Source organism: Muntiacus reevesi, chromosome 16 (genome assembly GCF_963930625.1).
Source record: "Muntiacus reevesi chromosome 16, mMunRee1.1, whole genome shotgun sequence".
Lineage (NCBI taxonomy): Eukaryota > Metazoa > Chordata > Mammalia > Artiodactyla > Cervidae > Muntiacus > Muntiacus reevesi.
This window is the reverse complement of record NC_089264.1, coordinates 27334593-27360398: the sequence shown is the minus strand read 5'-3', so window position 1 is coordinate 27360398 and position 25806 is coordinate 27334593.

The window sequence follows — 25806 nt, the reverse complement described above, 5'->3', positions numbered from 1 at the left end:
AGCTTTTTCACTCTCCTCTTTCACCTTCATTAAGAAACTCTTTAGTTCCTCTTTGCTTTCTGCTATTAGGATGGTGACAACTGCATATCTGAGGTTGTAGATAGTTCTCCCGGCAATCTTGATTCCAGCTTGGGATTCATCTAGCCCAGAATTTCACAAGATGTATTCTGCATTTCATATGATGTACTCTGTACTCTGTTAAACAAGCAGGGTGACAATATACAGTCTTGAACTCCTTTCCCAATTTGGATACAGTCCGTTGTTCATGTCTGGTTCTTACTATTCTTTCTTGACCTGTATGCAGGTTTCTCAGGAGGTAGTAAGGTGGTCTGGTATTCCCTTCTCTTGAAGAATTTCCCACAGTTTGTTGTGATCCACACAGTTAAAGGCTTTTGTGCATTCTAGATGCTTTCTTGGAATCTCTTGCTTTTCTGATGATTCGACGGATGTTAGCAATTTGATCTCTGGTTCCTCTACCTTTATTAAATCCAACTTGTACATCTGGAAGTTCTCAGTTCACATACGGTTGATGCTTAGCTTAAAGGATTTTGAGCATTACCTTGCTAGCATGTGAAATTAGTGCAATTGTTTGGTAGTTTGAGCATTCTTTGGCATTGCCCTTCTTTGAGATTGAGATGAAAACTGACCTTTTCCAGTCCTGTGGCCATTGCTGAGTTTTCCAAATTTGCTGGCATATTGAGTGCAGTACCTTAACATAGCATCATCTTTTAGGATTTGAAATAGCTCAGCTGGAATTCCATCACCTCCACTAGCTTTGTTTGCAATAATGCTTCCTAAGACCCACTTGACTTCACATTCCAGGAAGTCTGACTCTAAGTGAGTGATCACACCACTGTGGTTATCCAAGACATTAAGACTTTTTTTGAATAGTTCTTCTGTGTATTCTTGCTACCTTTTTAAAGTATCTTCTGCTCCTTTTAGGTCTGTACCATTTCTGTCCTTTATTATGCCCATCTTTTCCTGAAATGTTCCCTTGGTATCTAATTTTCTTGAAGAGATATCTAGTCTTTCCCATTCTATTTTTTCACTCTATTTCTTTGCACTGTTCACTTAAGAAGGCTTTCTTATCTCTCCTTTTTATTCTCTGGAGCTCTGCATTCAGATGGGTATATCTTTCCCTTTTTCTTTTGCCTTTGACTTCACTTCTTTTCTCAGCTGCTTGTAAGGGCTCCTCAGTCAATCATTTTGCCTTGTTGAATTTCCTTTTTTTGGGGGTAGTTTTGGTCACCACCTCCTGAAAAATGTTATGAACCTCCATCCATAGTTCTTCAGGTACTCTATCAGATCTAATTCCTTGAATCTACTTGTCATTCCTACTGTATAATCATAAGGGATTTGATTTAGGTCACACTGAGTGGCATAGTGGTTTTCTCTATTTTCTTCAGTTTAAATCTCAATTTTGCAGTGAAGAGCTCATGATCTAACACACTGTCAGCTCCCAGTCTTAGACACCCTTGATGATGGCAGAACACTCACATAGCTCTTTAACCCATGTCCTGAGTTTCATTGTGGTGAGAAGGCTAAATAAATTCCTTTGAATTTCCTACCAAGTTAGGATAGTAAACCAGAAGCAATATAATATGCTGGAGGAATTGCAACAGTTAATGCCACCATGGAAACTTGAAAGAAATAGGAGTGGTAATACATATCATATTCCCATCTGATTTATAAGTGCTACCTGTGCAGAAATCAAATGCAGAATGTAGTGAACTACTGTAAATTTAATCAAGTGATAACTCCAACTGTCCCGTTGTGGTAACAAATGTAGTATTTTACCAGAGAAAATCAGTATAGTCCCTAGTATTTGGTATGCCAGTATTGGCCTGGCTCATGCATTTCTCTTCATACCAATTTTTAGGTAGTTTTAGCAGCTTACTTTATATGTCAGGACCAACAACATAACTTAGTGTTTCACTAGAGTTAAACGATCCCTAGATCTTTGCCATAATGTCATCTGCTGAGATTTTGATCATCATGACATTCTATAAGTCATCATATTGGTCTAATATATTGATACCTAATGGTCGTACTTCTTTCAGCGTCATGTTTTTTGCCTTTTCAGACTGTTCATGGAGTTCTTAAGGCAAGAATACTGAAGTGATTTGCCTTTCCCTTCTCCAGTGGACCATATTTTGTGAGAACTTCCACCGTGACCTGTCTGGCTTGGGTGGCCCTACATGGCATGGCTCATGGTTTCATTGAGTTAGATAAGGCTGTGGTCGATGTGATTGGTTTGATAGATTATCTGTGATTATGGCTTTAATTCTGCTCTGATGGATAAAGATAAGAGGTTTATGGAAGCTTCCTGATGGGACAGACTGACCATAGGGGAAACTGGATCTTGTTCTTAATCCAATTTTCTGTAATGGGTGGGGCTGTGTTTCTTCCCTGTTGTTTGACCTGAGACCACACTATGTGGAGGTAATGAAGAAAATGATGACTCTTTCAAAAGATCCCGTGCACTCACTGCTGCACTCCATGCCCCAACCCTGCAGCAGGCCACCAGTGGGCCCACGCCTCCACCTGAGATTCCCGGACACTCAGAGGCAAGTCAGGGTCAGTCTCCTGTGGGGTCACTGCTCCTCTCTCCTAGGTCCTGGTGCACATAAGGTTTTGTTTGTGCCCTCCAAGAATCTGTTTCCCCAGTCCTGTGTAATTTCTGGTGGCTCCATGGTGGGGTTAATGGTGACCTCCTTCAAGATGGCTTATGCCACACCCAGGTCTGCTGCACCCAGAGCCCCTGCCCCTGCGGCAGGCTACTGCTGACCCATACCACCACTGGAGACATGCAAACACTCAAAGACAGGTCTGCCTCAGGCTTTGTGGGGTCTCCTGGTGTGCACAAGGATTTGTTTGAGCCCTCTGAGCATCTCTGGTGGGTATCAGGTTTGGATATGACGGGGAGTGTGTAATTTCCTTGGTTCTGTCTTGGTGCAGCAAAGATTTGAAATGGCGGACCAAAACGTTACAGCTTGGTTACAGCCCAGTTTTATTTGGCAAGCAAAGAAAAGTATACCCTTGAGGCATGACGGTGGGCCCACCCCAAACAGAGAGGCCAAGTTTTTCTTGCTGTCCTCCTTTCGTGCATTTGGAAAAGTGCTGCACTCAGTATGCCAGCAAATTTGGAAAACTCAGCAGTGGCCACAGGACTGGAAAAGGTCAGTTAACATTCCAATCCCAAACAAAGGCAATGCCAAAGAATGCTCAAACTACCACACAATTACACTCATCTCACATGGTAGCAAGGTAATGCTCAAAATCCTCCAAACCAGGCTTCAACAGTATGTGAACTGTGGACTTCCAGATGTTCAAGCTGGAATTAGAAAAGGCAGAGGAACCGGGGATCAAATTGCCAACATTCGTTGGATCTTTGAAAAAAGCAAGATAGTTCTAGAAAAATATCTATTTCTGCTTTATTGACTATGCCAAAGCCTTTGACTGTGTGGATCACAACAAACTGTGGAAAATTCTTCAAGAGATGGGAATACCATACCACCTTACCTGTCTCCTGAGAAATCTGTATGCAGGTCAAGAAGCAACAGTTAGAACTGGACATGGAACAATAGACTGGTTCCTGAATCAGGAAAGGAGTCCCTCAAGGCTATATATTGTCACCCTGCTTATTTAATTTATATGCGGAGTACATCATGCAAAATGCTGGGCTGGATGAAACACAAGCTGAAATCAGGATTATGGGGAGAAATATCAATAACCTCAGATATGCAGATGACACCACACTTATGGCAGAAAGTGAAGAAGAACTAAAGAACTTCTTGATGACAGTGAAAGAGGAGAGTGAAAAAGTTGGTTAAAACTCAACATTCAGAAAATTAAGATCATGGAATCCAATCCCATCACTTCATGGCAAATAGTTGGGGAAACAATGGAAATAGAAACTTTACTCATTGGGGTTCCAAAATCACTGCAGATGTTGAGTGCAGTCATGAAATTAAAAGATGCTTGCTCCTTGGAAGGAAAGTTATGACCAACCTAGACAGCATATTTAAAAGCAGAGACATTACTTTGACAACAAAGGTCCATCTAGTCAAAGCTATGATTTTTCCAGTAGTCATGTATGGATGTGAGAGTTGGACTATAAAGAAAGCTGAGTGCTGAAGAATTGATGCTTTTGAACTGTGGTGTTGGAGAAAACTCTTGAGAGTCTCTTGGACTGCAAGGAGATCTAACCAGTCCATCCTGAAGGAAATCAGTCTTGGGTGTTCATTGGAAGGACTGATGCTGAAGCTGAAGCTCCAATACTTTGGCCCCCTGATGCAGAGAACTGACTCATTTGAAAAGATCCTGATGCTGGGAAAGATTGAAGGTAGGAGGAGATGGGACAACAGAGGATGAGATGGTTGGTTGGCATCACCAACGCAATGGACATGAGTTTGATCAAGCTCTAGGTGTTGCTAAAGGACAGGGAAGCCTGGCATGCTGCAGTCAGTGGGGTTGCAAGGAATCGGACATGACTGAGCTACTAGGAACTGAACTGAATGATTGTATCTAATTTGCAAGATTCAAGTAAGTTGCATGAACAGGTGGTTCTGACTCCTTTAAACCAAACCCTGCACATTGTGTTCCCTCCCACAGTTCAAGACCTTGGATTCCTGAAGGTTTCCTTGAAACCAAATAACCCAGGAAGATCAAACTTGAGCTTACTTTAGAAATGTGTCACAAGATAAGAGGTGCCCACTCCAAAATGTAAGGCTGTAGCATTATTAACTCTTTCAGGGATGGTCTTGGAGGTCAATGGTGGAGAAACAGTTTCTTAATGAGTGGTAAATTTGTTGCTCAGTGTGTAATGAATGAGACTTGGGCAGAAAAACAGATATATAATGATTTATGGGTAGTTCATAAGTGTCTGGGTGGATGGCCATGGAGTTAGAAGAAATAAGATTAAAAGACTGGCAAAAAGTAAGTTTGGGAGAGAAGTGTGTGGAAGGATCTCTTCGAATAGGCACTCATTGTAAATGTACTTGTGTTCTGAGTGAATGCCCACCAGAGAGCATGCACTGCTGAATAAATTTTTAATAATCAGAGTGGATAAAATAATAATCAGTGGATAAAATGACATGATTTGAGGATGTCAGTCAGTTTCCTTGCCCAGTCACTCCAGGTCTTGTTCAGTGGGACCATGAGAAGAGTGATCACAATGGTAGGGACAGAGACTCAACAACTTAGACGTCTCCTTTCTAAGGGTGAAGACTAGTGCTAAGGGGCTAATCTGCCAACAGCCAAAACCATCACTGAATCCCTGATGTGGCATTATTTCATAAGTGTAAGTACTTGGAAATACATCTGACAGAATTTTTCAAGAACAAACACTGAAAACTTCAGAACATTGTTGAAAGAAAGTAACTGAAAATGAACCAGATAAGTAGATGTGCTATTTATTCAATGGATGATGCTGGGGCAGTTAAAAAATCCTATGTAAAACTACAGCAATTTAAATAGAGTAAAAAGTAACTTGACGTGGATCATGGATCTAAATGTAAAACTTAGCATTACATAACTTCTAGAAGAAAACATGCTAGAAAATTTTGCAACCTTGGGTCAGACAGGGATTTCTTATCTACATCACCCAAAGCATGACCCACAAGACAAACTGTTAAATTGGGTTTCATCCAAATTAAGAACTTCTGCTCTTTGAAAGACATTGCTTAGGGCATAGAAAGACAAAGTGTTGGTTGGGAGAATACACTTGCAAATCAAATATCTGATAAAGTACTTGTATCTTGGCTGGGAATGGAAAGAAAAAAAAAGAGAACTGGATTAAAATCTGCTGTCTAAATGTATTATCTTCAGATGTAGAGATTAAATATATTCCAATGATGGTGAAAAGAAATAAAGAGATAGTTTGAAGATACAAAATGATGATAAATGAGAAGATAACTGGGAAGCGTGGTAAGGTTGATGTGGTATGAAATCAGAAGTTTGGACGGTAGGCACTGGGAGTGTGTTGAGGACAACTTGATAAGAAAGCTCTACCAGCGGATGCAGTGGCAGGTCCCACAGCAGGACAGTGAGCAGGCTTGGGATAAGGAAGGCTTTGGGTCAGGTGGATTGAGGAAAGTTGTGACCCTGGAGGCCTGCTGAGGCCCAGAATTGACAGAGTGTGGCTCAGAACTGAAAATCAACATTCGACCTTACTCTTTAACTCCTGGTGGTCCAGTGTTCCTTAAGACTTGATGCATCACAAATCTCGTAGTCAACACTTTTGGGCATGTTTATATTTTTCTAGTATCTTTGTGTTCCAACTGTAAGCCTTCCCATTTTCTCTTCATAAACCACATTTCCTGGTGGGTGGATAATATTCAGCAGATAGTGTGACTCTGAGTGGACAACTGTGGTTTTTAAATTTTGTTACTGTTGTTCACCATGTGATGTCTGGACTCCCAGAGAATCAAGCCTGTAATTCTAAGGAAAAACAAAACAAAACAAAACACTTTTCAGGGTTTTAGGTAGGAGTCCTTCTCTGCTTTTTTAATACTTCTTCACAAACTCTTTATTATCAAAGTTAACCATAATAATTCATATCCAATAAAAAAAGCTAGAACCAAATAACACAAGAGTCAGGGGTAGAGTTTCTAAAGTTTGGTTTTTTTTTTTTTTTTTTTTTTGCCAAAGTTGATTGAGCTACAATAATCCACGTCAACAACACTAATTTTGTGTTAAATATCCATTCTCTACAGAATCTGGTGCCTAGATGTTGCTTTTGGTCCAGATGTGTCCTCCTAACATTTAGCATCCTAAAGAACATGCATTTTAATATGGCATATGGGAATATTTCATCCCTAAAAAATGAATAAGAATGATAATATAGAAAATCCATAATATGATTTAGAGATTCTTATAGCACTTTAATCAGGTGGGAAAAGAATAGAACACCAACTATGTGAATAAGATAAAGATTCAGATGAAAGTAAGACAGTCATGGGGGAAATTGTGACTAAATACAACCTAGGGAAAGAAAGAAAAAGAGGTGGAAATCTTATTCTCCAAGAAGATTAACTTTATTAAACTAGTAAGATGTTGACGTGTCCTCCTAGGAATGAGTGACATTAAAGATCTGACAAATACAGAGAAAAAAAAAAAGATCTGAATTAGAATTTGAATCTGAATAAGATTTGGGTTCATGTTTTGTCTTCACTGTTAAATTGCTGAGTGAATATAGACAGATAATTGAGACTCAGTGGAATTATCTATGATTTCTCTGGGAGCTCAGATGGTAAAAGATCTGCTTGCAATGCAAGAGACTCAAGTTTGATCCCTGAGTTGGGAAGATTCCCTGGAGAAGAGTGAAGAAGACCATAATTAAACTTATGCTTTCTCCTTGATAAGGAGATAGAGTTTTTCTATTATAAGGCTAACAGAGTTTTGCCAAGAAAACGCACTGGTCATAGCAAACACCCTCTTCCAACAACACAAGAGAAGATTCTACACATGGACATCACCAGGTGGTCAATACCGAAATCAGATTGGTTATACTTTTTGCAGCTAAAAACGAAGAAGCTCTATACAGTCAGCAAAAACAAGACTGGGAGCTGACTGTGGCTCAGAATATGAATTTCTTATTGCCAAATTCAGACTTAAGTTGAAGAAAATAGGGAAAATCACTAGACCATCCAAGTATGACCTAAATCAAATCCATTACAATTATACAGTGGGAGTGATAAATAGATTCAAGGGGGATTAGATCTGATAGACAGAATGCCTGAAGAACCATGGACAGAAGTTCATGACATTGCACAGAAGCAGGGATCAAGACCATCCCCAAGAAAAAGAAATGCAAAAAGGCAAAATAGTTGTCTGAGGAGGCCTTACAAATAGCTGAGAAAAGAAGAGAAGCAAAAAACAAAGGAGAAAAGGAAAGATATTCCCATTTGAATGCAGAGTTCCAAAGAATAGCAAGGAGAGATAAGAAAGCCTTTCTTAGTGATCAATGCAAAGAAATAGAGGAAAACAATAGAATGGGAAAAGCTAGAGATCTCTTCAAGAAAATTAGAGATACCAAGGGAAATTTTCATGCAAAGATGGGCTCAATAAAGGACAGAAACTATATGGACCTCACAGAAGCAGAAGATATTAAGAAGAGGTGGCAAGAATACACAGAAGAACTATATAAACATCTTCATGACCCAGATAACCATGATGGTGTGATCACTTACCTAGAGCCAGACATCCTGGAATGTGAAATCAAATGGGCCTTAGAAAGCATCACTACAAACAAAATTAGTGGAGGTGATAGAATTCCAGTTGAACTATTTCAAATCCTAAAAGATGATGCCATGAAAGTGTTGTACTCTATATGGCAGCAAATTGTGAAAACTCAGCAGTGTCCACAGGACTGGAAAAGGTCAGTTTTCATTCCAATCCCAAAGAAAGGCAATCTCACAGAATGCTTAAACTAATGCACAATAGGACTCATCTCACATGCTAGCAAAATAATGCTCAAAATTCTCCAAACCAGGCTTCAACAGTATGTGAACTGTGAACTTCCAGATGTTCAAGCTGGATTTAGAAAAGGCAGAGGAACCAGTGATCAAATTGCCAACATCTGTTGGACCATCAAAAAAACAAGATAATTCCAGAAAAACATCTACTTCTGCTTTATTGACTATGCCAAAGCCTTTGACTATGTGGATCACAACAAACTGTGGAAAATTCTCAAAGAGAAGGCAATGACATACCACCTTACCTGCCTCCTGAGAAATCTGCATGCAGGTCAAGAAGCAACAGTTAGAACTGGACGTGGAACAACAGATTGGTTCCAAATCAGGAAACGAGTACATCAAGGCTGTATATTGTCACCCTGCTTATTTAGCTTATATGCAAAGTACATCATGAGAAATGCTGGGCTGGATGAATAGCAAATTGGAATCAAATTGCGTGGAGAAATATCAATAACCTCAGATATTCAGATGACACAACATTTATGGCAGAAAACAAAGAAGAACTAAAAAGCCTCTTGATGAAAGTGAAAGAAGAGAGTGAAAAAGTTGTCTCAAAACACAACATTCAGAAAATGAAGATCATTGCATCTGGTCCCATCACTTTATAGCAAATAGATAGGAAAACAGTGGAAACAGTGACATACTTTATTTTGGGGGGCTCCAAAGTCGCTACATATGGTGACTGCAGTCACAAAATTAAAAGATGCTTACTCCTTGTAAGAAAAGTTATGACAAAACTAGATAGCATATTAAAAAGCAGAGACATTACTTTGCCAACAAAAGTCCTTCTAGTCAAAGCTATGATTTTTCCAGTAGTCATGTATGGATGTGAAAGTTGGACTATAAGAAAGCTGAGCACTGAAGAATTGATGCTTTTGAACTGTGGTGTTAGAGAAGAGTCTTGAGAGTCCCTTGGTTGGCAAGGAGATCCAACCCGTCCATCCTAAAGGAAATCAGTCCTGAATATTCATTGGAAGGACTGATGTTGAAGCTAAATTCCAATACTTTGGCTACCTGATCAAAGAACTGATTCATTTGAAAAAAATGCCCTGATGCTGGGAAAGATTGAAGGCAGGAGGAGAAGGGGATGACAGAAGATGATATGGTTGGATGGCATCACCGACTCGATTGACCGGAGTTTCAGTAAGCTACAGGAGTTGGTGATGGACAGGCAAGCCTGGTGTGCTGCAGTCCATGGGGTCACAATGAGTCAGACACGTCTGAGTGACTGAAGTGAACTGAACTGAACCAGAGAAAGATATCTTGAAAACAAGAAAGAATTTCTAAGAGACCTATGCATGATAGGTGCCCTTTGCTTTTTTTCAGCTGGTCTATAGAGACCTACTGAAATTATAAGACAATGCTATTTCAAAGCTGGAGAGGTACTGTTCTAAATTGGAATGCATGCCTGGCTGCTTCAAATGTTAATCATAAGACAGTTATCAAATTAACTGAAAACTTGCAGTCCCAATCATACTTTAAAAGAATAAATCTAAATATCAGATTATTAAAATGGCCTGGTAACTTATATTTTGCTCTAAACAAACACAGTTAAAATAATACTCTCACAGAATAGGCAAAATTATCGAATTTTATTTTTAGACATTTAGGTGCTCTTAACATAATTGCTCTGAGGAAAGAAAATACTACCATATCTAGTACTGATTACAATCAAAATGCTGTGTTTAGCCTGTATGAAGCTTTTCTTCTGGGATTTATAGCATGCTCGGTCCTATTTCACATACCATATGGACATAGCCCATACCATTATTGTAGTCTTCTTTTTCTATTAAAATGCTAATGAATAAAAAAGGATTTCATTTTTATTAAGGAGGGTAGAGGTACAAGTGTGGGAGAGTGAATTAAAAACAAACCTACTGGGAGAAGAGATAAGAATTCTAGACATATGCGTGATTCTTCCTCCCACATATCAAACTCAGAATCATATGTCCACAGGGAAGAGGAATATTAAAATCCAAAAGAAAACTGAAGTCAAACTTAAAGAATAGCACCAAAAGGGTTCAGTAAAAGCAAATAATTTTCTTATTTTATTCAAAAGGCAACTGATATTTATCAAATCTAGATGCACACATAGTAGATGGTTTTCTTTTTGTCATTTAAAAAATTTATTTAAGAAAAATACAATAATACTAGCGTTTTATTACTCTGGGCTTTTCTCCTCATGTCTGTATTTCTTTACTGACTTGCCTTTGGCTAGTTCAATATCCATCACTACCTCCTGTTGTCTGCAAAAAATGTTTATGATTCTGATATCAATCTAATCTATATCTCAAATTCATACCTCCTTTCCAGATTTCAGTCCATTCAAGTTATTTCTCTTACAGAGTTATTCAAATGGGTAAATCAGGATGCTGACAAGTCATCAGATAATTTCACTTGTTATCATTTTTTTGGTCAGAAAATTAGAAACTAGCATTACTCCTTAAAATAAAAATCCTTTTGTGTTGACACTCAGGTAAATTGTTTGAGAGACTTTTTATTTAATGATAATCACTAACAAAAATGAAGAATTTGAAAGAAACTACGCGATTTATGATGATCTTACTGGTGACAGGAAAAGGAGCCACTGGAAAACTGGATGTTCCCAGTTGGATTTGCACAAGGAAGTTAACACTTTAAAGCTATTACTACATGATAATGCAGAAAAAACCCCAAACTTTCATATTTTAAATTCCTACTTAAAAGGCAATAATATGCTTAAAATGCAAAGGCTTTCAAAAGACTTAAAGCTTTTAAACTACTCTTTTATTGTTGAAATGAAAAGTTTGTAAAATACAAAATTATATAAAAAAAAGCATATCCAAATGAATTATCATATGAATGTCAAATAAAGTCCAAAATAAATAAATGCCTTTTATCACGGAGTGTTTTTTCAACCCACATTAACTGTCTTGGGAGATGATGTGTAGATTAATTCCAGTTCCCAAACAAGAAAACAGAGAAACATCTTAAACGAATCATTCTGATCTCATATCTGACTATTCAGAAAATTTTCTTTCTTTCAATAACTTTCTGTTACTTCCTATTCCCACTGTCATTTCTTTACTAGAAATCATCCATAGTTCATCCTATTGCCAAAAGACCTCTAAAACTGAAGTTTAGTCTTTGCCTTCTCAGTGTTGGAGAAGACAACTACCCCTGGCATCTCGACAGCTAAAGCTTTTTTATGATTTAAACTCTAGGTTCCCAAACCATTTTCCACTGGTGGGATGCTTTATACTTCACTTAATACCTCCAACTTAACATATATTCATTTTACACTTTAATAGTTTTGCACTATTAGTTACCACTTTCCAAAATGTTTTCCAGTCTTTCAATTTAAGCAAATTAAGCTATTTTAAATAGTTTATTTTAATATTTATTTATTTTAATTTATTAATTTTAATAAATTTTAATAGTTTAATGTTATTAATTTAATATCTATTTATTTTAAATAGTTTAAGCTATGCATAAACAATTTAAGCAATTTAAACTATTATGTTCAGAGTCCAAGTGAGGCATTGCATTGTTAGGAAATCTTTGCAGATAATATCTCCCACATGTGTGTTCACACATCTTACCTTGGTAATGTCAGGGGAGTGTGTAATTTCCTCAGTTCTGTCTCATCACAACAAAAATTTGAAGCGACGGAAGTTAAAGCCCTGGACAGAAGGTGTCCCAGCTCTCAGACAGACCGTGTTATAGCTCTCGGCTCTGGAACAGATCATGTAATAGCTCTCAGACAGATCAGTGTTACAGCTCCATGTTACAGATCCGTTTTATTTAGAAAATAAAAGGAAAATACATCCTTAAGGCGTGAGAGCACGCCAACCCAAAAGAAGGAGGAGAAGAGAGAGCCCTGGCCATTTGGCTCCTCTTTTTATATATGTTTTTTCCTCCCCCTGGGCCTGCCCTATGTAAACTGGGCTAGCCAGGAGTGCTGTTTGTTCTACCTGAGGTCCTCTGAAGGTCCTCGGACCTTCCTTTGTTCTATTTTCGTGGGTTTTTCCCTTCCTTGTCTTTTAGCCACCTCCATTCTGGACTCCTGTTTCCTATTCTAACTACCTAACATTCTATTCTAACGACCTAACAGTAAAATGTATACAAGCTTGTTTTTGCATTATTACCCAGTAGATAAATGGTCACAGCAGCCTCCCCTACTGTGAGTTTCTGGAAGAACAACATAGTGTGTTATTGATATTTCTACCTTCACAATAAAACAAAGCTTACAAATGAAATACATAAGACAAGATACAGGAAAAATGTAGTCTGATGAGAGGGTTAGGGAAATGCTACTCTATTGAAACCATGAAGAATAGCAGAATAAGAGCATCTTAGGCTAGAAGGAACAATACTTGTTGAAAGCTCAGTAGAGTATGCTTTTAAAACATTATGCTGCCTCCTTTGGGTTGTTACAATTCTGTGATTTGTATGTATTGCAAAGCCCATCTGCTTATTGCTGACCCAGCTAAGATAAGTGATTTCCTTTCTTCTCATATCCTGGGATAACCTCCTATATTAATTAGGATAGAAAGATCTGCAGTTAACAGACTATTCAAGATGTTTCGACTTGGATGGATTTGACCACTGAGTGAAGACTTTCTTAAGTGCTCTCAGGTTTTACCCTAGTTTCAGATCATTTGACTTTCTGGTGTTTTCTCTCCTCTCTTGAGACAAAATAACAAAAAATAAACAAATAGTCCTGCTTTTCATTTTATTCATATTCAATGCTGCATTCTTATTTTATTCATAGGTATTATCTTGATTAACTTACCGGCTGTTAGATATGTTTTAATATTTAATCTATTTAGAAGAAGTTAGGAAACATAACATGATTTATTGGTAAATATCAAATAAGATAGTCACTCAAGTGACAACATTTGTACATTTTCAGCTACATCAGGCTAATGTTATAAGTTATTATAGTAGAAAAATGTATAATTATTGATATTTTCAGTGTAACAAACTGATTACAAAAGATCTACAGTTGATGGGTAGGTTAATTCTTTTCTCCAGATTTGATTTAAGAATTAAACTTGTGAGTGACTTAGAATTATAAAAACAATAATTAACTTAAACATGTAAATTCCAATAATTCCTGGCACACAGTAAGTCATATATATATTATTATTATTAAATTATTAAATGAAGAACTATTTGTAGTTTTTATATTTTTTCTTTCAATCACATCTGAAAATAAACATTTAAAAATATTTCTTAACCCAGAGTTGCAGTTAAATGTAGCAGAAAATCAATGATTTTAGAAAAATCCCTTTTCACATTCCTCAATTGTTTTAGGTTCTCAAGAAACTTTCAAAGAATCACCATATATATATTTAAGGAGCTTTAATGCCCCATAAGATTCTCACTCTTAAAAATAGTTCATTTTTTATTAAATATTGTTTTTAAAGAAATCTTTTGATTTGAACATTATATAAAACTACTGGCACTAACAACTGAGTACTTGATAATGAAAGTATGTATCTTTGAACTTAGGTCAAGTATGTATTCAACCTTTCAATCATTTATCAATCATTTATCCATCCACCCATCTATTCAACATACATATATCCAGTGCCCACTCTATGAAAATGGTGAATTGGTGCTTAAGATATTATGATAAATCAACTTTGACTTGGTCCTCAAAAAGCTTACACTCTAATATGTAGGTCAAATACCTGTATAATCATAATGACACATACATTTGTTTATAAATGTAAACATTAGGTGCTATAACATTACCAAGAAGGCTAAACTTCTTTCTAATGGGAGAATAAAGCACATTTAGATGAAGAAAATAGTGCCTGAATTTAACATTTATAAAAAGCTATGACTATAAAAACATGGGGAACTAAGATGAGCAAAGGAAGACCATTACATGAATGAGAAATGTCCCGCTGGTATGTGTAAATGCATTTCACTTGGGTTAGCAAGTGTGTAGTGTGGATTAGTGAGGCTCTCAGCAATGAGGTGGAGGGGAGTTTGAGGCCAGGCTTTACAGGCTACCTCTTTGGTACTTTATCACTATCATACTTGTACTGATTCCTCAAATGCAGTCTTGTGTTTTAATTTAAATATGTCCCTTTCCATCATTCCCTCATCTCAGTCAGATTGTTACATTAACGGCATTATTCAAAACTCACTTCCCTTTTTAACCTGTGCTTTATGAAGACAAAAGGGTGGCACAGTAAGAGTGAGAAAGAGCAGTTTATTTTCCCTGACATTTTTGAAGCAACTCATTTTAACCCAGGCAGTGCTATTTGAAGATCTCATAAGAGCTTAGCACTGTGTCAGAACATTTGGAGAACATAAAGGAGGTCCTGAATTTAATGAGCTAGTGACTTCTAGGGCAGGCAAAAGTTACTCAAGAAGAATAAAAACAAATAACAATTTTGAGATAAAATGAGATTGCATTCCAGCATATATGGTTTATTAAGAAGCGATCCTAGGTGCACCATATTTTGAATTAAACAGGGAATAACTGATTAATCTATTCATTCTTTTATTCATAAGTATTTATTGAGTACCCATCATGTGCCAGACACTGTTCCAACTAGGGAAGACAGAGTAGTGAAAAAAATCACATAAATATTTGCCTTCTTGCCTCATGAAGACTTAATTTCAGTGGGGAAACTCAGACAATGAACTATAGGCAAATGACTTTTCTATTTTACCTAGTTAGCAGTGATGAGTGCTGTGGAGGGAAATTTTCAATAGCTAAGGGGAGTTGGGAGTACAATGTGTCAGAAATTCCATCTAGAGAAAGAGAGAATGAGAACTGGCGATACTGCCAGGCCACAAGACACAGGATCCTGGAGGTAGAATAGAAAATGGCAAGGGTGGTGGCTTCTCCTCTGAGTGAGAGGGAAGACCCTGAAGGGCTGTGAGAAAGAGGAGTGCCAGGATCTGACTTATGTCTAAAGCGATCACTTTGCTTAAGAATAGACTATGGAGAGCAGAAAACAGTGTGGGTGGTTGAGAGCAATTTTGAGTGAGAAGAAACGTTTGGGCAAACCGAGGGGGCTAGAGCAAGAGTTCACAATCAGCCGGGGTACAGGCCCCAGAAAAAGATCTTCCAACAATTCATTTGCACACAAAGCACTGAGAGTTTGGTCTTAATTTAGCTCTAACAAAATATGCAGCATGAATAATGAATATGTATGCATAGATATTAATAAAATCTGCATTCCTTAAATGCATACTGACTTTATAAAGAGTATTGTATCATTATGATTTGTTTTAATCAATGGATTCTAAGAGAACAATTACTACAAAATAGCGGGCCCATAAGTTTTTGTTATTAAAATGTCTACGCTATTAAAACTAGAAGTCACTGTGATAAAGGAGAGGACTTGACCTCTGAGAATATTTTTTCCTTCATTTCCAAAAGGAAGACATCAGAAGTGGTCAACTTGCTGGAATAAGTCAGTACATTGACCAGTACTTATAGATTTCTTGTGTCTGAACTTTGGCCTTCATATCCTTTTTTGCAAGGGATTAAATGTGACCACGGAGAGGCAGGGATACCGACAGGAATACTGGGGAGGCTGGCTAATGCATCACTGCTCTTGGATCCCATTTTCTTAAAGCTCAGGACTTCCCTGGCAGGTAAGTGGTTAAGACTCTGGGGTGCACAAGTGCCATCCTTGATTTAGTTCAGTTCAGTTCAGTTGCTCAGTCTTGTCACTCTTTGCGACCCCTTGAATCGTAGCACGCCAGGCCTCCCTGTCCATCACCAACTACTGGAGTTTACTCAAACTCATGTCCATCAAGTAAGTGATGTCATCCAGCCATCTCATCCTCTGTCATCCCCTTCTCCTCCTGCCCCTAATCCCTCCCAGCATCAGGGTCTTTTCCAATGAGCCAACTCTTGATCTTACATGTTGTGCAGCACAGCCAAGTGAGAAGAAAAAGCAGTTGTCCATTTTCTTTAACCTTAAGATCTCATAGCACTGATTGTTGTTTGGCTGCTCAGTCATGTCCTACTCTTCATGACCCCATGGATTGCAGCATGCCAGGCCTCCCTATCCTTCACTATCCCCTGGAGCTTGCTCAAACTCATGTCCATTGAGTCAGTGATGCCATCCAACCATCTCGTCCTCTGTCATCTCCTTTCCCTCCTGCCTTCAATCTTTCCTAGCATCAAGGTCTTTTCTAATGAGCTGGCTCTTTGCATCAGGTGTCCAAAATATTGGAGCTTTAGCTTGAGCATCAGTCCTTCCAATGAATAGTCAGGTTTGATTTCCTTTGGGATTGACTTGTTTGATCTCCTTGCAGTCCAAGGGACTCTCAGGAGTCTTCTCCAACACCACAATTTAAAACCATCAATTCTGCGGCCCTCAGTCTTCTTTATGGTCCAAATCTCACATCCATACATGACTACTGGAAAAACCATAGCTTTGACTAGATAGACCTTTGTCAGCAAAGTAATGTCTCTGCGTTTTAATATGCTGTCTAGGTTGGTCATAGCTTTTCTTCCAAGGAGCAAATGTCTTTTAATTTCATGGCCACAGTCACTATCTGCAGTGCTGAAGGTCTTAGAATTTTCCTAAAGCAGTAAAATATATCCATTATATATAACCCATAGCTCCTCCTCCATATATTTTATAGCAATACTGCTACACAAATATGGGGAAAAATTGGAATCAAACTTACACACACACTTATGATTTTATGTGAACACTGGAAAACTTTATTGTTTAATGGTTGTCCAAACTATGCTTTGTAGTTTGTGGTAGATTTTAAGAATAATATGTATTTTAAAATAGTAATCTATTATCTTTCAAAATTGTCAGGGAATTGATATGCTGATAATAAATAGTACTGGACAAGCGTTATTAATTTTCTTAGTCTGAAAAAATGCGTGGTGGAATACTGATGAACTTAAACAAAATGATCAACTTCTTTATTATTATGATTGTTGTTATTATGTAGTCACTAAGTCATGTCTGACTCTTTTGCAACCCTATGGACTGTGGCCTACCCAGACTCCTTTGTCCATGGGATTTCCCAGGCATGAGTACTGGAGTGAGTTGCCATTTCCTCTTCCAGGGGATCTTCCTGACCAGAGATTGAACCTGTGTTTCCTGCACTGCAGGCAGATTCTTTACTGCTGAACCACTGGAGAAGTCCATGATTCTGATAAATATGTAGATATAGGTATATGACAAAAAGTTCATATTGATGTTTAAGCAGCTTGTTGGTCAGAATAAAGAGGTTATGTTTATGTACAGTTTCATTCTGAGATATTCTCAGCCTTTATTTTTGCTAGTGTCCGCTAAAACAAATCACACTGTAACTAGTATCAATACATTTTCATTTCTCCAGAGAGTTCCTCTTACCATGCCATGTCCTCTATTTCAAGATCAGTGCACTCATGACAGCACATTACTCTAGTGAGCCAGTCCAGCCCCCTAGCAAAATGCTGAAATTTTGCTACAAGCAATTCTTGAATTAATTGTAACTATTTGGTCAGTTAAGACTCAAATGATCCCATCTGAATTTGCCAAACTGGACTTTGAGAAGAAAGTAAAGCCCCCTTTAAATGCTAGGCTGTGTTCTAATTTGTTCTAGAAATGGCCACAGGATACAGCTCTTTCTTTTGCTTCCTGAATCACTTGAGGCACAAGACAGGGTAATACTCCCTATAATTGCTCATGCTCTCTTCTTTGTCTCCCGACACTGGAAGCTTTTCTATGTGTCTAGTATTTCCACTTCATGATCAAATTGCCTTATACCTACCCTTCAACTTGTCTTCTTTCAGAACTCCACTTTAATTAGAAACAAATCTTCGTATTAGACAAACAACGAAGACGGCAATGTAGAGGAAAAGGTTGATGAGAATCTGTCTGCATTATTTACCAAATGGTTCAGTATTTCCAAGCAGCTGATGACAGATCAGTCATCAATCCAAATTCATTTCCAGAGAGACACATAAAAACTTTACAGCTTAACAGAGCTCAAAATATCCACCTGTCTCTTTGACTAAAGTGCAAGCGGAGACCATTCTGCTGATGCTAGGGATCTTCTCTAATCTTTCACATTGGGTATCACCATCTGATGCTGATTATCAGTATATTGTTGACATTTCTAATTCTTGTTTAGATTAGACATTTTTTTACTACTTCACGTTTGTGTGATTGAGTTGTTGGGGTGAAAAAGCCAGATCATTGAAAAACGAGTCTAAATACATGTGTGTGTGTGTGTGTGTGTGTGTGTGTGTGTGTGTGCATGAACTTGTGTATAACTTGTATATAACTGGACTCTACAAGTTCAACATACATGCATCTCTTCTGCATTTCTGTGTTATTGCTTCTGTTATTGCTTATTCCCTTGCTTCTCATTAATAATTATTTTCTTCTTGAGAACCCCTCTTCTTGTAATGCAAGCACTTATACAGTTTAGCAAGGGGTTAATCTGGGTTATCACAGTCAAATGCTGAGAAAATTGGTGTGTAGTTAGCTTCGCACAGGCTTTCCAGCTGGCTTATGGGTAAAGAATCTACCTGCCAATGTAGGAGATGCAGGAGACATGGGTTCGACCCCTGGGACAGAAAGATCCCCTGGAGGAGGGCATAGCAACCCACTCCGGTGCTCCTGCCAGGAGAATCCCATGGACAGAGGAGCCTGGTGGGCTACAGTTCACAGCGTCGAAAGAGTCAGACACAACTGAAGCGATTAAACACACACACATAACTTATCACTATCATAGCTTCCTATTAATACCCAGTGTTTGACAGTTTAATTTTCCCTGTTGCCAAGCTCACTATGTTCACCTTTCACCTAGGCTCTCAAAAGGTAGTTTTTCTCAGATATAGATCCATGAGAATATAGTCAATTGATCTTTGATAGAGGTGTACAGAAACCCAATGGAGCAAAGGCATTCTTTTCAAAAATGATACTGGAACCACTGAACATCTACATCCAAAAAAGAAAAAGAAATAAAAATAATCTATGCACAGACCTTACACTCTTCAAAGAATCAACTCAAAATGGATTATAGACAAAAATATAAAATGCAAAACTATAAAACTCTTAGAAAATAATGTAGGAGAAAATCTAGAGGACCTTCAGTTTGACAATTAATTTTTAGATACAACAACAAAAGCACGATTCATGAAAGAAAGACTTGATACACTGGACTTCATTAAAATTTTAAAAAGTCTGCTCTTCAAAAGACATTGCTGAGAGAATGAAAGAACAAGCCACAGATTGGGAGAAAATATTTGTAAAAGACACATCTGATAAACGACTGCTATTAAAAATTTATAAACTCCCAAAACTCAACAATAAGAAGACAAACAACCTGATTATAAAATGAGCTAATGACCTTAACAGACACCATACCAAAGAAGATATATAGAGGGTAAATAAACATATGAAAAGATGCTCCACATCATATATCATTCAGTTCAGCTCAGTCGCTCAGTCGTGTCCGACTCTTTGTGACCCCATGAATCGCAGCACGCCAGGCCTCCCTATCCATCACCAACTCCCGGAGTTTACTCAAATCCATGTCCATCAAGTCGGTGATGCCATCCAACCATCTCATCCTCTGTCGTTCCCTTCTCCTCCTGCCCTCAATCTTTCCCAGCATCAGGGTCTTCTCCAATGAGTCAGCTCTTCGCATCAGGTGGCCAAAGTGTTGGAGTTTCAGCTTCAGCTTCAGTCCTTCCAATGAATACCCAGGACTTATCTCCTTCAGGATGGACTGGTTGGATCTCCTTGCAGTCCAAGGGACTCTCAAGAGTCTTCTCCAACACCATAGTTCAAAAGCACCAATTTTTTGGCACTCAGCTTTCTTCACAGTCCAACTCTCACATCCATACATGACCAGTGGAAAAACCATAGCCTTGACCAGATGGACTTTGTTGTCAAAGTAATGTCTCTGCTTTTTAATATGCTATCTAGGTTGGTCATAACTTTCCTTCCAAGGAGTAAGCGTCTTTTAATTTCATGGCTACAATCACCATCTGCAGTGATTTTGGAGCTCATTAGGGAAATGCAAATTAAAACAACACTTATATACCACTACATGACTATCAAAATGGACAAAATTCAGAGCAATGCCAACACCAATTGCTGGTGAGAATGTTGAACAATAGGAACCCTCACTCATTGCTTATGGGAGTGAGAAAGGTACAGCCACTTTGGAAGGCAGATTGGCATTTTTCTATCACATTAAGCATACCATATCATCTAACGGTTATGCTCCTGAGTTTAAACCCAAAGGAGTTTAAACCTCACGTCCACCCAAAAATATGCACACACATGTTTAGAGCACCTTTATGTATAATTGCAAAAATTTAGAATCAACTTAGATATCTTTCAGTAAGTAAGTGGATAAATGGATATTGTGGATGTGTGATGTCCACAAAATGGAATATTATTCAGTGCAAAATATAAATGAGCTATAAAGCCATGAAAGATCATGGATATTATAAAACTCCTAGAGGAAAACATAGGCAGAATACTCTGACATGAATCACAGCAATTAGTTTTTTGATCTGTCTCCTAAAGTAAAGTTAAAAAAAGCAAAAAGAAACAAATGGTACCTAATTAAATTTAAAACTTTTGTACAACACAGGAAGCCATCGGCAAAACAAAAATTCAGTCTACTGAATGGGAGGAGATATTTGTAAAAGATGTGAAAAATAAGGCATTAATATCCATACATGTAAATCAATATCTCATACAACTCAATATCAAAAATATAAACAATCCAATTAATAAATGGGCAGAGAAACATTTTGCAAAAAGGGAATGTATACGGTAAACGGGCATGTGAGAAGTTGCTCAACATTGTTAATCATCAGGGACATGCAAATCAAAACCACAAGAGATAGCACCTCACACCTTTCAGAATGGAATGGCTATCATCAAAAAGAATAAAAAATAACAAATGTTGGTGAGGATGCGGAGAAATGGGAATGCTTGTCCACTGTTGGTAGGAGTGTAATTTGGTGCTGCCACTGTGGAAAACAGTCTGGAGGTTTCTTAAAAAGCTAAAAATAACACTACCATGTGACCTAGCAATTTCAATCCTGCATGTACATCTGAAAAAACCAAAAACACTACTTTGAAAAGATATATACATCCCAATGTTCATAGCAGCATTATTTACAATACAATAGCTAAGATATGGAAGCAAACTAAGGGCCCATCAATGGATGGATAAAGAAGACATAGTATGTATCCAATGGGATACTCCTCAGCCAAAATAGAACGGAATATTGCCATTTGCAGCAACATGGATGGACTAGGAGGGCATTATGCTAAGTGAAATAAGTCAGAGAAAGACAAACATTGTATGATATCACTTACATGCAGAATCTAAAACATACAACAGACTGGTGAATATAATATAAAAGAAGCAGACTCACAGATACAGAGAATAAACTAGTGGTTACCAGTGGGAAGAACTGTTACTATTCACTCTCTAAGTCGCGTCCGACTCTTTGTGACCCCATGGACTGTAGCACGTCAGACTCCTCTGTCCTCCACTCTGTTCTCCTAGAGTTGGCTCAGATTCATATCCATTGAGTTGGTGATGCTATCTGACCACCTCATCCTCTGCTGCCCCCTTCTACTTTTGTTTACAGTCTTTCCTAGCATCAAGGTCTTTTCCAATGAGTCGCCTCTTTGCCTCAGGTGGTGAAAATACTGAAGCTGCACTGGAAGTGGGGAGGGAGGCAGGGGCAATAGAGGGGTAGGGGAGAGGGAGGTACAAACTACTGGGCATGAGATAGGCTCAAGGATGTACAATGTAACACAGGGGATAAGAGCCAATATTTTGTTAAAAAAAAAAAAGAAGAAAAGAAAACATTGTAAATGAAAAGTAACCTTTGAAATACTGTATAAACTTTTAAAAATAAATTGTAAAAATAAAATGATCATGTGGGAAAGTAGATGCTTGTTACTAAGTGAAGGAAGCCATTTGAGAAGGCTGCATATTGTGATTCCAACTCTATGACATTTAAAAAAGACAAAATTCTGAAGCCAGTGAGAAAAGTTAATTTGCTTGCTAGGTGTTGGGGGTAGGAGGAAGGGATAAATAGGCAGAGCACAGAGGACATTTGGAGCTGTGAAATTCTGTATGTTACTATAATGGGTTCACAAGTTATCATGAACTTATCCAAACTCATCAAATTTATCCAAGCAACACCTGGAATGAACCCTAAGGTAAACTATGGACTTTAGGAGGTAATTATGTCAGTGTAGGTTCATAAACTGTAACACATGAAGCCCTCTTGTGGGTGATACTGATAATGGGAGAGGCCATGCATGCATGTGAGCAGGGGGGTGCATGGAAAATCTCTTTACTTTCTGTCAAGTTGCTATGAACCAAAAGCCTGCCCTAAAGAATAAAAACTCTTAAAAGGCAGGTTTTGATTTTGTTTGTTTGTCTTTATTTTATTTGTTTTTGACTGTGCTGAGTCTGTTGTGGAGGGCAGGCTTTCTGCAGCGGTGTGAGCGGGGACTGTTCTTCGGTGCAGTGTGCGGACTCCTCGTTGTGGCGGCTTCTCTCACGATGGAGCTCGGCCCGAGGCACATGGGCTTCAGTAGTTGGGACTCGCGGGCTCAGTTGCCCCAAGGCACGTGGGATTTTCCTGCGCCATGGATTGAACTGGTGTCCCTTGCATTGCAAGATGGTTTCTTAACCACTGGACCACCAGGGAAACCCACCTTTTTTTTCTCTCTCTCTCTCTTTAAGAACACATTACACTTGCCAAGTGTCATAGGGACATTGAGATGGTACTAAAGCTTAGGCGCTGGTTTAGCTTCCATATCTCTTCTGAGAATTAGTGTTCTCCACTCTACTATGGGACTCCAACCTCAACAGTTAGGGTGATTTAGTGTCCTAAGGAGTACTCCTAAAATTGAGTCTAAAGTGATTTTCTCATACCTCTAGCACATTAAAAGGTTTCCCAGTTGGTTCAGTGGTGAAAACTCCGCCTGCTAATGCCAGAGACATGGGTTCAACTTCTGGGTCTGGAAAGATACCCTACAGGAGCGCATGGCAACCCACCCCAGTATTCTTGCCTGGGGTATCCCATGGGAAGGCTATAGTCCATGGGATGGCAAATGAGTTGGACACAACTTTTTGACTAAACAGCAAACAGCAAAGCACTTTAAAGCTATGTGGATGTTTTGTACATGTCCATTAATTCATATCTAGAACCATAGGCTTGTGTATTATATATGTACAATACATTAAACAACTAGATCTATGATGCTGCCTTCATTTTAGGCAATGAAATAGTAGTGTTTTAATGTGTGTAATACTACAAGGGTTGGTATCTTCCCCCTAATCTAAACCTGAGGAAACAAATAATTATTATAACACAAATATGTATTCTCAATTCTTAAAGAGCCATCACATACTGCGTGCTGTGGGTACCAATCTCATTTATATACTTTTTTTTAATATGATTATCTATCTTAAATTATTTGTGACCACCAGATAAGAAGGGAAATGTGTAGCAAAATCAGATTCTATCTAAAAATCCAGTCACAATTTTTTAAAAAATGTTATGCTGTGACACATTAGGCTTTTATACAAAGTGAAATCACTGTGCCGGAACTATAGACATTTAATAAAAATAAAGGAAAACCTGTTAAAGGCAAATACCTCAGTACACAGTAATATCCTTTCACCTTTCCTTGCAATTTCTCCACTTGGCACAAAGAATCTTGATGCTTTTAAGTGTCTTTATGTAGCTGGCAGAATGGATTTTTCAATATATCTTGATCCCAGAGGCTTTGTGAGTTTTGCAAACCTATGGCAAACCATAATTTGTGTAAGTGTTATTTTCTTATATGAACCCCATTATTCCAGAGATGGACTTGCTGAATGGACAAAGTATTGCATTTTCTTCTCTGTGGTATAGTCAGAATCCAGTGTCATTCTTACTAGACTAGAAGTTGAACAAATGAACAGGATGACAATTAACAGAGCAGAGAAGCCCCAGCTGAGGGAGAAATAAAAGGCTTCATAAACTTTGAATTGGTGCAGCATAAAATGTCTCATCCAGGCCAAAAGGCACCTGCTAATATTTTTTCTTCTATTTTAGGATTTTACATGCTGGTATCAGAGAGTTCTTTTGTTATCATCTGTGATGCAGAATGCTCTAACACATACCTGACTTAAGCAATGATTTACTGAAAACTTAGTAATGCCTTCCTTCTTCCATTCAGGTACTAGTTTAATGTGTATTTTTTCACTGTTATTGGTTTAATTGCCTCCAAAAAATTTGTATGCTGTGGTCCTAAACCCCAGTACCTCATAGTGTGACTTCATTTGGAGATAGGGTATTTATAGAGGTAATTAAGTAAAATGAGGTGTTAGAATGAGTCCTGGTCAACTGTGACTGATGTCCTCATATAAGCTAGAGATTAGAAGACAGACAGGCATATAGGGAGAAAGCCACGTGAAAATGGAGATGGCCATCTTTTTTTTTTTTTTTTTCTTTTTCTTTTTTTTTTTATTTTTCAGTGTGTTTTGTCATACATTGATGTGAATCAGCCATAGAGTTACATGAATTCCCCATCCCGGTCTCCCATCCCACCTCCCTCTCCACCCGATTCCTCTGGATCTTCCCAGACCAACAGGCCCGAGCACTTGACTCATGCCTCCCACCTGGGCTGGTGGTCTGTTTCACCACAGATAATACACATGCTGTTCTCTCGAAACATCCCACCCTCCCCTTCTCCCACAGAGTTCAAAAGTCTGTTCTGTACTTCTGCGTCTCTTCTTCTGCCCTGCATATAGGGCCATCGTTACCATCTTTCTAAATTCCGTATATATGTGTTAGTATACTGTAATGTTCTTTATCCCTCTGGCTCACCTCACTCTGTATAATGGGCTCCAGTTTCATCCATCTCATTAGAACTGATTCAAATGAATTCTTTTTAATGGCTGAGTAATATTCCATGGTGTATATGTACCACAGCTTCCTTATCCATTCATCTGCTGATGGGCATCTAGGTTGCTTCCATGTCCTGGCTATTATAAACAGTGCTGCGATGAACATTGGGGTGCACGTGTCTCTTTCAGATCTGGTTTCCTCGGTGTGTATGCCCAGAAGTGGTATTGCTGGGTCATATGGCAGTTCTATTTCCAGTTTTTTAAGAAATCTCCACACTGTTTTCCATAGTGGCTGTACTAGTTTGCATTCCCACCAACAGTGTAAGAGGGTTCCCTTTTCTCCACACCCTCTCCTGCATTTATTGCTTGTAGACTTTTGGATAGTAGCCATCCTGACTGGCGTGTAATGGTACCTCATTGTGGTTTTGATTTGCATTTCTCTGATAATGAGCGATGTGGAGCA